Source organism: Phoxinus phoxinus, assembly GCF_949152265.1.
Source record: "Phoxinus phoxinus genome assembly, chromosome: 1".
NCBI classification, from domain to species: Eukaryota; Metazoa; Chordata; class Actinopteri; order Cypriniformes; family Leuciscidae; genus Phoxinus; species Phoxinus phoxinus.
Window position 1 is genome coordinate 9,365,301 of NC_136876.1, and position 9,998 is coordinate 9,375,298.

Consider the following 9,998-nt stretch of genomic DNA (forward strand, 5'->3'; position numbering starts at 1 on the left):
AAAAACCCGGATATGCTCATATCCCAGTTTTTAAAAACCGGGATATTATACCTGGGGTACCCCTTTTCTAACCCGAATATTTGGTCTTGTAAACGCGTTTCGGCATATCCCCATCAAAATGTGTGTTCTGCGCATGTTCTATTCGCAAGGAATCTTGGTCTTTTGAGTAGAGACGGTGCATAAACAACCCCGCGTGCAGTATAGCGGAAGTAAACAAGTCGAGGTTAACATGGCGAGACGCAGCACAGCACCACACTTTTGGAGCGAGGAGGAGACCAATTTCTTTATATGTGTGGCACAGCTCCAGCTACATTTCCCATCTCTTGCTCAATTTCTCTCCTTCTATTAATAAAGACCACGAGGCACAGTAGTGTCAAGTGCTGCTGGTGGATCAGTACCAGCGTCAAAGCGCAAACAAAGACTATCGCTATCTGCCCCAAACGCCTGCTGCTGCTGCTGTTGTTGTTGTTGTCGTCTTGGATACAGGAAGAAGAATCGGAAATGACGCATATTGCGTCTTAATGTTGTCCGTACGTCCAGACGCTAACCGTGCGTCGGCGTTTACATCGGGATATTGGCGACTGATTACACATTCCATGTATACAGGAGTAACTCTCTCTGCTCACGCATGTAAACGGGTTATCCCGAATGTTTCAGAAACCCGAATAGTGACCTTAACCCGACCATAACCCGAATTTTAACAGCTTGTAAACGTAGTCAATGCCGTAATCATACTCTAGATCTAATACTATCAGATGGAATAGATGTTGATGCTGTTGAAATTCTGCAGCAGAACGATGACATCTCAGATCATTATCTAGTCTCATGTAAATTACATTTAGCCAAGGCTGCAAAGCCGACTCCGTGTTATAAGTATGTTAGATCTATCACTTCTGCCACTAAAGATTGCTTTATCAATAATCTTCCTAATCAGTTTCATCATCTCAGCATCCCGGATAGCTTAGAAGAACTTGATATTGCAACAGAAACTTTTAACTCTCTCTTTTCCAGCACTTTAGACACAGTTGCTCCGCTGCGCTTAAAGAAGATTAAAGAACATAGTCCAACGCCGTGGCACAACGAGCACACTCAGGCCCTTAAGAGAGCAGCCAGAAAAATGGAGCGCAACTGGAAGAAAACAAAACTAGAGGTGATTCGGATTTCATGGAAGGAGAGCTCGATTGCTTACAGAGAGGCTTTAAAAGCTGCTAGATCTGCTTATTTTTCAACCCTATTAGAAGAAAATAAACATAATCCTAGGTATTTATTTGAAACAGTGACTAAACTAACGAAAAAGAAAGCTTCAAGCCCAGAAGTTTCCAAGAAACACAGCAGTAATGACTTTATGAACTTCTTCACTTATAAGATCGATAATATCAGGGACAAAATTATAACTATGCAACCGTCTAATACAGTATCGCATCAGGAAGTGCATTGTAGTCTCCCTGAGGGAAAATTTGATTCATTCATTGCTATACGAGAGGAAGAATTTTGCAAACTCGTAAAATCATTTAAATCGACAACTTGTATGTTAGACCCTATACCGACTAAGCTGCTGAAAGAGATGCTTCCAGATGTCATAGATCCTCTTCTTAATATCATAAATTCATCTTTGTCTCTAGGATACGTACCAAAAACCTTTAAGCTAGAAAAAACCGCAACTTGATCCTACAAAATTAGTCAATTACAAGCCGATCTCGAATCTGCCTTTTCTGTCAAAGATATTAGAAAAAGCAGTATCCTCACAACTGTGTTCTTTTCTTGAAAGAAATGATATCTGCGAGGATTTTCAGTCCGGATTTAGACCGTACCATAGTACCGAGACAGCTCTCGTTAGAGTCACAAATGATTTGCTCTTATCATCCGATCGTGGTTGTATCTCTCTATTAGTATTACTTGATCTTAGTGCTGCATTTGACACCATTGACCACAAAATCCTTTTAAATAGACTTGAAAATTATGTTGGCATTATTGGAATTGCACTAGCATGGTTTAAATCATACTTATGACCGTTATCAGTTTGTAGCAGTAAATGAAGAGATGTCTTATCAATCACAAGTTCAGTATGGCGTACCACAAGGCTCAGTACTAGGACCGCTGCTGTTCACTCTGTACATGCTACCATTAGGAGATATCATTAGGAAACATGGAATTAGCTTTCACTGTTATGCCGACGATACTCAGCTGTATATTTCTTCAAAACCTAACGAAACTTACCAATTCACTAAATTAACGGAATGCATAGCTGATATAAAAAATTGGATGACTAGTAAGTTCCTATTTCTAAATTCAGAAAAAAACTGAGATTCTAATTATTGGACAAAAAACCTCCACACGTAATAACAGAGCAGCCATCAAGTGTTAGACAGTATTCTAGGTTAAGTCTTCGTCGTCGGTTAGGAAGCTGGGTGTGCTCTTTGATACCAATCTTTCATTTGAAAGTCACATGTCTAGTATCTGTAAAATCACATTTTTCCATCTTAAAAATATATCTAAATTAACGCCATATGCTCTCATTGACAAATGCGGAACAATTAGTTAATGCGTTCATGACCTCAAGGCTAGATTATTGTAATGCTCTACTGGGGGGTTGCCCTGCACGTTTAACAAACTACAGCTAGTTCAAAACGCAGCAGCTCGAGTTCTTACCAGAACCAGGAAGTATGACCATATTAGCCCCGTTCTGTCAACACTGCATTGGCTGCGTGGTTTACGCAAATGGTTTAGCTCCGCATACTTGAGCGAGCTCTTAACGCATTATAGTCCTTCACGTCTATTGCGATCGCAAAATTCCGGTCAGTTAATAATACCTAGAATATCAAAATCGACGACTGGCGGTAGATCCTTTTCCTATTTAGCACCAAAACTTTGGAACAGTCTTCCTACCATTGTCCGGGAAGCAGACACACTCTGTCAGTTCAAATCTAGATTAAAGACACATCTCTTTGACCTAGCATACACATAATTCATTATAGACTTCTATAACTCTATGTTAGGCTGCATAGATTAGGTCAGCCGGGACCGGGAACACTTCCCTTAAATCCTGATCTACTCATTACATCATAAGAAGAATGGCATCTACGCTAATTTTAGTGTCTTTGTTTATCCCGAGGTTTTCCCGCAGCCTGCCGGATCCAGGCCGTATCTAGATCTGACGAAGGACCTTCGCCTGTATCCGATGACAACGCAGTGCTGAAGTGCCAACTAGCCTCTCCCTATGGAGGATCCCTTTATCACTCTACAGATAAAGCATTGTGGAATAGATTTGCGTATCTACCGGTAGTAATAAAATAAAATTCTGTATCAAATTTATAGGCAGGACAAGTAGTTTGTTTAGGCTTGGTTTGTAGAGAATTACAGACATGCGCACATATATTCAAACGCACATAACTATATAATTAATTCTTGATGCGCACGTGAGCGCCAACAGCGTTTCTCACAGGTTCGCGTTTAAAGTCTGTGTAGAGAGAACGGTGTCGTCTTAGCGGCCCCTAATTTAATAACAAATTATCCTTTCGACGGAAGTGAATCAATCAAAACTAACTTTAGCTGGAAAATATCATTATTCAAGAACCGCTATAAAGCCAAAACAATCTGTTACCTTAAATTATACGTTTATCTCTGTAAAGCAGCTTTGAAACGATCTACATTGTTAAAAGCGCTATATAAATGAAGATGACTCGACTTGACTTCTGCCTTTTGGCTTGCTTAGATGGGGTCATTTAATATTCAACAATATTATTGATCTGCCTTAAGGTGGACGATGATGCAATTTTGTTGTATTATTTTCATGTTATCACTGTGAAGCTGCTTTGATACAATCTGTATTGTAAAAAGCGCTATATAAATAAAGGTGATGATGATATAATTCCCACAGGCTACTGTTTACAGCGATCATCAAAACCGCAGATTAACTGGGGTACAGGAAGCAACACATTAACAGTGACATAGCGACCCCTATACCGCACGCCATCCTGACCCACCACTCAATACAGATACATACCTGAAGGGTGAGCAGACACCCACTCTGAGCTGATCAAGAGCACCGTCGGAAAGTACTGATGGAAACGCTACAATTCAAGATGACAACACAAAAGTAGCATCAGTAGCCACATTCAGGCTCAGCAGGACTGACGTGAAGAAACTTGGGCTGAGGGGATACTGTGGGTTTGCAGGGCTCCACATCCACAAAGCCCAAAATGCTGAGCTGCTCAACAAAAGAGCAAAGTCCATATACTGCACCAGAGTGCAGTGAGGGGTTTTGGCTGGCATGAGGTAGTAAATACACTCATCAAGTCCATGGCGAAACATGTCCTTTAAGACACCATCACCAAAATCCACCCCATGGCAAAGTTCACAAAAATCCCTAACATAATCCTCAATTGAACGGTTTCCTTGGCTGAGGCGAAGAGGTGAATTGCTGGGTCCATGTTTGTTTTAGAGGTAGGACCACAGGTGCTTAGGAGGCTATAGTTCTCACCCTGGAGCATCAGTCAAAATGCAGGACAGGAGGCAGAAATCAGTTGGAACACTTTACTGAACTTTCTTCAGCAGCACAGACATACATCAGACAGCAACGACGCCACACTTCAACATTACAGGTGCGTTTACATTATGTAGGCTACTTGAGTGTATGTATGTAGCTGCAAATAAACAAAACAGTAATAAATGTTATATACTGTAGAAAGTAGCATTATTGATGAAGTCGATCAGTTTAACCTCATATCTAGAACAATATACCAGCTTAACCAGGTGAATAATGACAATAATAATTTATGAGTCACCATTCCTTAACATGTTAATCTGTACAGAATAAAGTGTGATATATCTGTTTGAATAATACAGACGCAACACCTAAATCAGTTACAAACAACATGCAAGCATTCTACAATGACGTTCATTCTTTGTTAACTACACGGCATGACTCATCATTTCTCTCGAGTAGATTTATGACCCAAATACTCGATTATTCCTAGATATTCACATATATAATCGATCTTAAACAAGTAAGGGATAAATGAAACTCACTTTTCTCATAAGGACGTACACAGTTATTAATGTTTAACACAACACTTCACCGTGACTTCAGTCTTGCTGTGGAGAGCGCAGCTGTTTATATCATGAGCATTTCCCGTGTGCAATCATTCACAGCGCATTCGCCGATGGTCACTAGATGGCGCATATGCGCTACTTTTGAAACAATGTTGTTGGTCTAGTATTCTGTTATGAATACCACTGAAGGCGAGGTGATTGAGAACCAAAACGCAACTTTAATTACAAAACATAATCAAACATAAAACAAGGGCAGGAATCTGATAACTGGAAACTAGAAAACACAGACAGGAAACATCCATGAAACATTAAATACTAGACAAAGACACAGGGCAAACATGAGGGCTTAAATACACAAGACTAACGACAAGACAAGGGACACCTGTGAACAATAATCAGACGACTAACCAATGACAAGACACATGGCAGGATCATATGACAAACAGGGAATCACGAGACAAGACAAGAACCAGGAACAAAACCCAAACCGTGACAGGAGGATGGTGAAGGCGGCGGCCATATTGGGACGAGACTCTGGAACGGCGGCGACGGCCATCTCGGGATGAGACTCTGGATCAATGGCGGCGGCCATCTCGGGACGAGACTCTGGAACAATGGCGGCGGTGGCCATCTCGGGACGAGACTCTGGAATGGCGTCGGCCATTTTGGCCAAGGGCTGTAGCCGATGTGTGTGCTGCCCACAACAGCCGTGGCCACTACCATCAGTGCTGCGTCTTCCAGAGCTGATTCAGGCGCGACAGCCATCTTGTTCGAAGACACAGGCAGGGCATGAACTGACGTGACATGAACCGTCTCCTTAAAATTTCATTTTTCATTACAATAAACAATTTTTAACAACTTTTTTCATTAACTTTTTTAAAACCTTTTTTTTTTTTTCTGTTGCAATTTTTCAAACATTAAGGATGTAATGAACACATGAATTCATATGATTTTTTTTTAAAGTGATTTTAGTGTTTTTTCATCTAGATGAATTCTCCGTAGCCTTAAATGTCATGTGGTGCAACCGTGATTTATCTTAAAATTAATTAATTTCCTTAACATGCTTAATTTTTTTTACAAGTTCTTAGTAATTAAAGTGTTTAGAAACAAAGTATTTGCATATCTTGAGTTTTTGTAAACAATTATGTTGAACAAAAAAATGTTCAAACGCGGTTCCGTCTCTCCGGCTCGAGAAACCCCACCGTGCTGGGTTACTTTCCTCCCAGTAGGGGGAAGGATATAGAAACCTGTACTGCTGGATCTTGCCATTGTGATAGAGTCCTTCTGTCACGATACACACACGGGTAAAGGTAAGTTCCAAGAGCAGTATTTATTGGGTAATCCATACTCACAACTAGTCCAGGCAAGGGTCAAATATCCGGTAAGGCAATCCAAAACACAAGAAACAAACATGAACAGGGCAGATACAAACTTCAGAAGTGCTGTGACATAAAACAAGGACTCCATGACAAACATTGAAACAGACAGGGTATAAATACACAGATACAAACAAGGTAATAGGGAACAGCTGAGTGCAATCACGAGTGATGGGAACAGACGGATTATGGGTATTGCGGTTTCAGAGTGAACGGTGACAGGAAGGGAAAGAGACCTCTAGTGGACACCCGGGGATACACAAACCAGATACTGTGACATTATAGTTAAATGGCCTATTCAGATGCTAATATGGCTAATCATGGAACTATTGCATTTCACTCTTATTGCAAGTAATATTCCACACAGATTGTACTATTGTTTACTATATTGGATTAAATAATAGGATCTGAAGTCTGTATTATTTACTTATTGTATCTGTTATTTATCTGTACAGACCACACACAAAAATATGCTTCAGTAAAGACAAAGGAAAGAACTGTGGCTGATTGAGTTCTGATAGGCCCATCCAGGGCGAGTGTTGCATGCTTAATTGAATTTACTCTATACGCTATTACACCCGAAAGCTTGTTACTATATAAACATGACCATGTTAGTTTATTAGACAGTGTGTAATATTATGTTAAAAAAAAAAGAATTTAATAAGCTACTCAATCAAAATAGTAAACAAAAGTACAAGCCAAGAATACTTAGAAATACTTAAGGACCTCGCACCAGTGCCGCAAGCGCTACAACTGAAGGTGGATCTGCCTCTACTCAGGACCTGACACCAGCAAAGGACCTCGCACCAGTGCCGCAAGCGCTACAACTGAAGGTGGATCTGCCTCTACTCAGGACCTGACACCAGCAGAGGACATCGCTGCGTCCACCCTCACTGCTGAAAGCGTTGAGGGATTTGGGGGCTTTGAAATCGGCACCCAACCTGATACACTAGCTGTCCAACCCCAAGGTACACTTACAAATCAAGTTCACATAAATAAAGATTTCGCATGAAAATATTTTTTAATCATTGATTTGAAATAAATGTAACACAGCCATACAATACATAAAAACAATGTAACGCAGCTTTGCAGGAAGACCCTGGCCTCGCGAGCAGTGCGCACGGGCCAGCAGAGGGAGCAGTGCAACCACCAAGGTGCAGAGGATCCAGACCCACTACACGCCGTGGCAGCATCGTCAGACCACCCGTTCCTACAGCTCCAGCAAACCGGGTTTGACATGCTGAAGCGGGAGCTGTCCGGGATGCAGCAAAGTATAAATGCCCGTCTTGACTGGATGGTGGTGTTGCTGCGGCCTCTCGGGCGCATCCCCTCAAGTCTGGAGAGGATTGCTGCAGCCATGGAGCGTGGGCCTGCAAACGCACCACCTGCTCCTGTTGTGCCTCTTCCTCCTCCTGTTGTGCCCCTTCCTCCTTCCCCCACTCCATCTCCATCCACCCGTTCCACCAGGAGCACATCGCGCATTGGCACTCCCAGACCTTTAAGTGTCCATCAGAGGAGGGAAAAAGAATTATAGTTCTTCTGTTTAAATCTTTTCATTTTCCTTTTGTATTTTTTTTGTTGTTGTTGATCAGTTACATTTTGCTATTGATTTTTCTTTTTGACCAAATTTAAATAAAGAAATTTTTTGGGCTCACTCTGAATCACAAGGTTATTAATGCATGGTGATATTTTTGCAATGTAATCTAACATTAGACCGAGATTACTTTGCTTACCTCACTGTTGACGATGCAGCAGCTTTTCTGTCAAATAAGCGCTCTTCTCCTGTGCTGCTGCTGGGGCATTTGGGTTAAGTGGCATCGGCACATGAAGTTGACCATCACGTCTCCTTAAGTCCTCTAGTATTTCCTCATCAGTGTCAACAACACATCCATGATTATTGGAAATGTTGTGTAAAACACAACAAGCCTCAAAGAATGCTGCAACTTTTTGAGGACTGTACTGTAAAGTGCCTCCTGACCTATCCAAACATTTTCAGTATACCGAATGTTCGTTCAATTACACCGTGTGTTTGTTTGTGTTTTCGATTAACCAACATTTCACTCATTGTTGCTGGCATCAAAAATGATCAGCCATGTCTTTAACGGATAGCCGTTGTCCCCTAACAGCCACCCATCCAAGGGGGGATTCCCCTCGAAGATGGCAGGAATGGAATGAGTCGTGGCTAGAGCCAGGATAATTCGCAAATACTTGGGGGATTTTACTATAAGCATCGCAAATTACTTGTATGTTGATTGAATGGGTTCCCTTGCGGTTGATGTATATCAGTGCATTTTCTGATGGGGCACGTAGCTGCACATGGGTGCAGTGCAGTCTATAGCACCCAGGACACCAGGGAACCCATACTTCGCACAAAACGCCTGCTTCACTCTTTCCTGGCTGTCAGGTGTGACGGGGAATTGGATGTATTCCCCAGTATGTCGGACTAGACCTGATGTAACTGCATGTATAGCCGAACTTATGGCAGATTGTGAAATGCCTCCAATGAAGCTAAGGGGGTGCTGGAACGACCCAGACGCATAGAAATGCAGTACCGCTGTAACTTTCACTGCAATGGGGAAGGCATAGGGACAGGGTGCATCAGTCCCCAGCTCATCTGCCAGGAGATGGCAGATATCTGTCACAGCCTGACGGGTCAGGCGTAGCTTACGCCTACATTCCTCCTCACTGAGGGAGAGATAGGTCTGTCTGTCTGGGCCGGTAAACCCTCTCCCTCCGGCATCTAATTCTCTGTCCCAAGACGTACTCCATCTCACTGTGCAATAGAAAAATTATGAGTAAGGGCAACTTAACTAGTAAGTTGAAGAGTAAGGTTTTTAATGAACTTACATGATGGTAAAGGTGATTTCGCAGTCTTCATAATTTTTTTTCCTGGTTCTTGATTGGAAACCCACTTTGTCATGTATAATCTGCATTCCGGACTAAGGTTGGGAGATCATTCCACCAGCATGGAATCGTGAATGAGAATGTTCTGGAGAGTGATTTTGTGGCTCTCTGTGATGGTACCACGAGCCGTCGCTCATTGACCGATCGCAGGCTTCTGGTAGGGAAGTAGACTCGTAGGAGCGAGTGAAAGTAGGAGGGAGCTGAGCATGTGGTCGATCTGTGAGCAAGCGTCAATGCCTTGACCTTGATGCGAGCAGCGAGTGGTAGCCAGTGCAGAGAGATGAACAGAGGAGTGACGTGGGCCCTTTTGGGCTCGTTGAAGACAAGACAGGCTGCAGCATTCAGGATCATTTGTAGAGGTTTAGTTGCACATTGCAGTAATCAAGCCTAGAGATAACCAAGGCCTGGGCGAGAAGTTGTGTTGCATGCTCAGTTAGGAAGTGCCTGATCTTCCTGAAGTTGTGCAGTGCAAACCTGCATGATCGAGCGGTCTTTGTGATGTGGTCTGTGAAGGTCAGATGCTCATCAAATGTTACTCCAAGGTTTCTGACTGACCTTGATGGGGTGATTAAAGTTGAATCTAGCTGGATAGTGAAGTCGTGCTGTAGAGACGGATTGGCAGGGAGGACGAGAAGCTCAGTCTTTGCCAGGTTGAGCTGCAGGTGA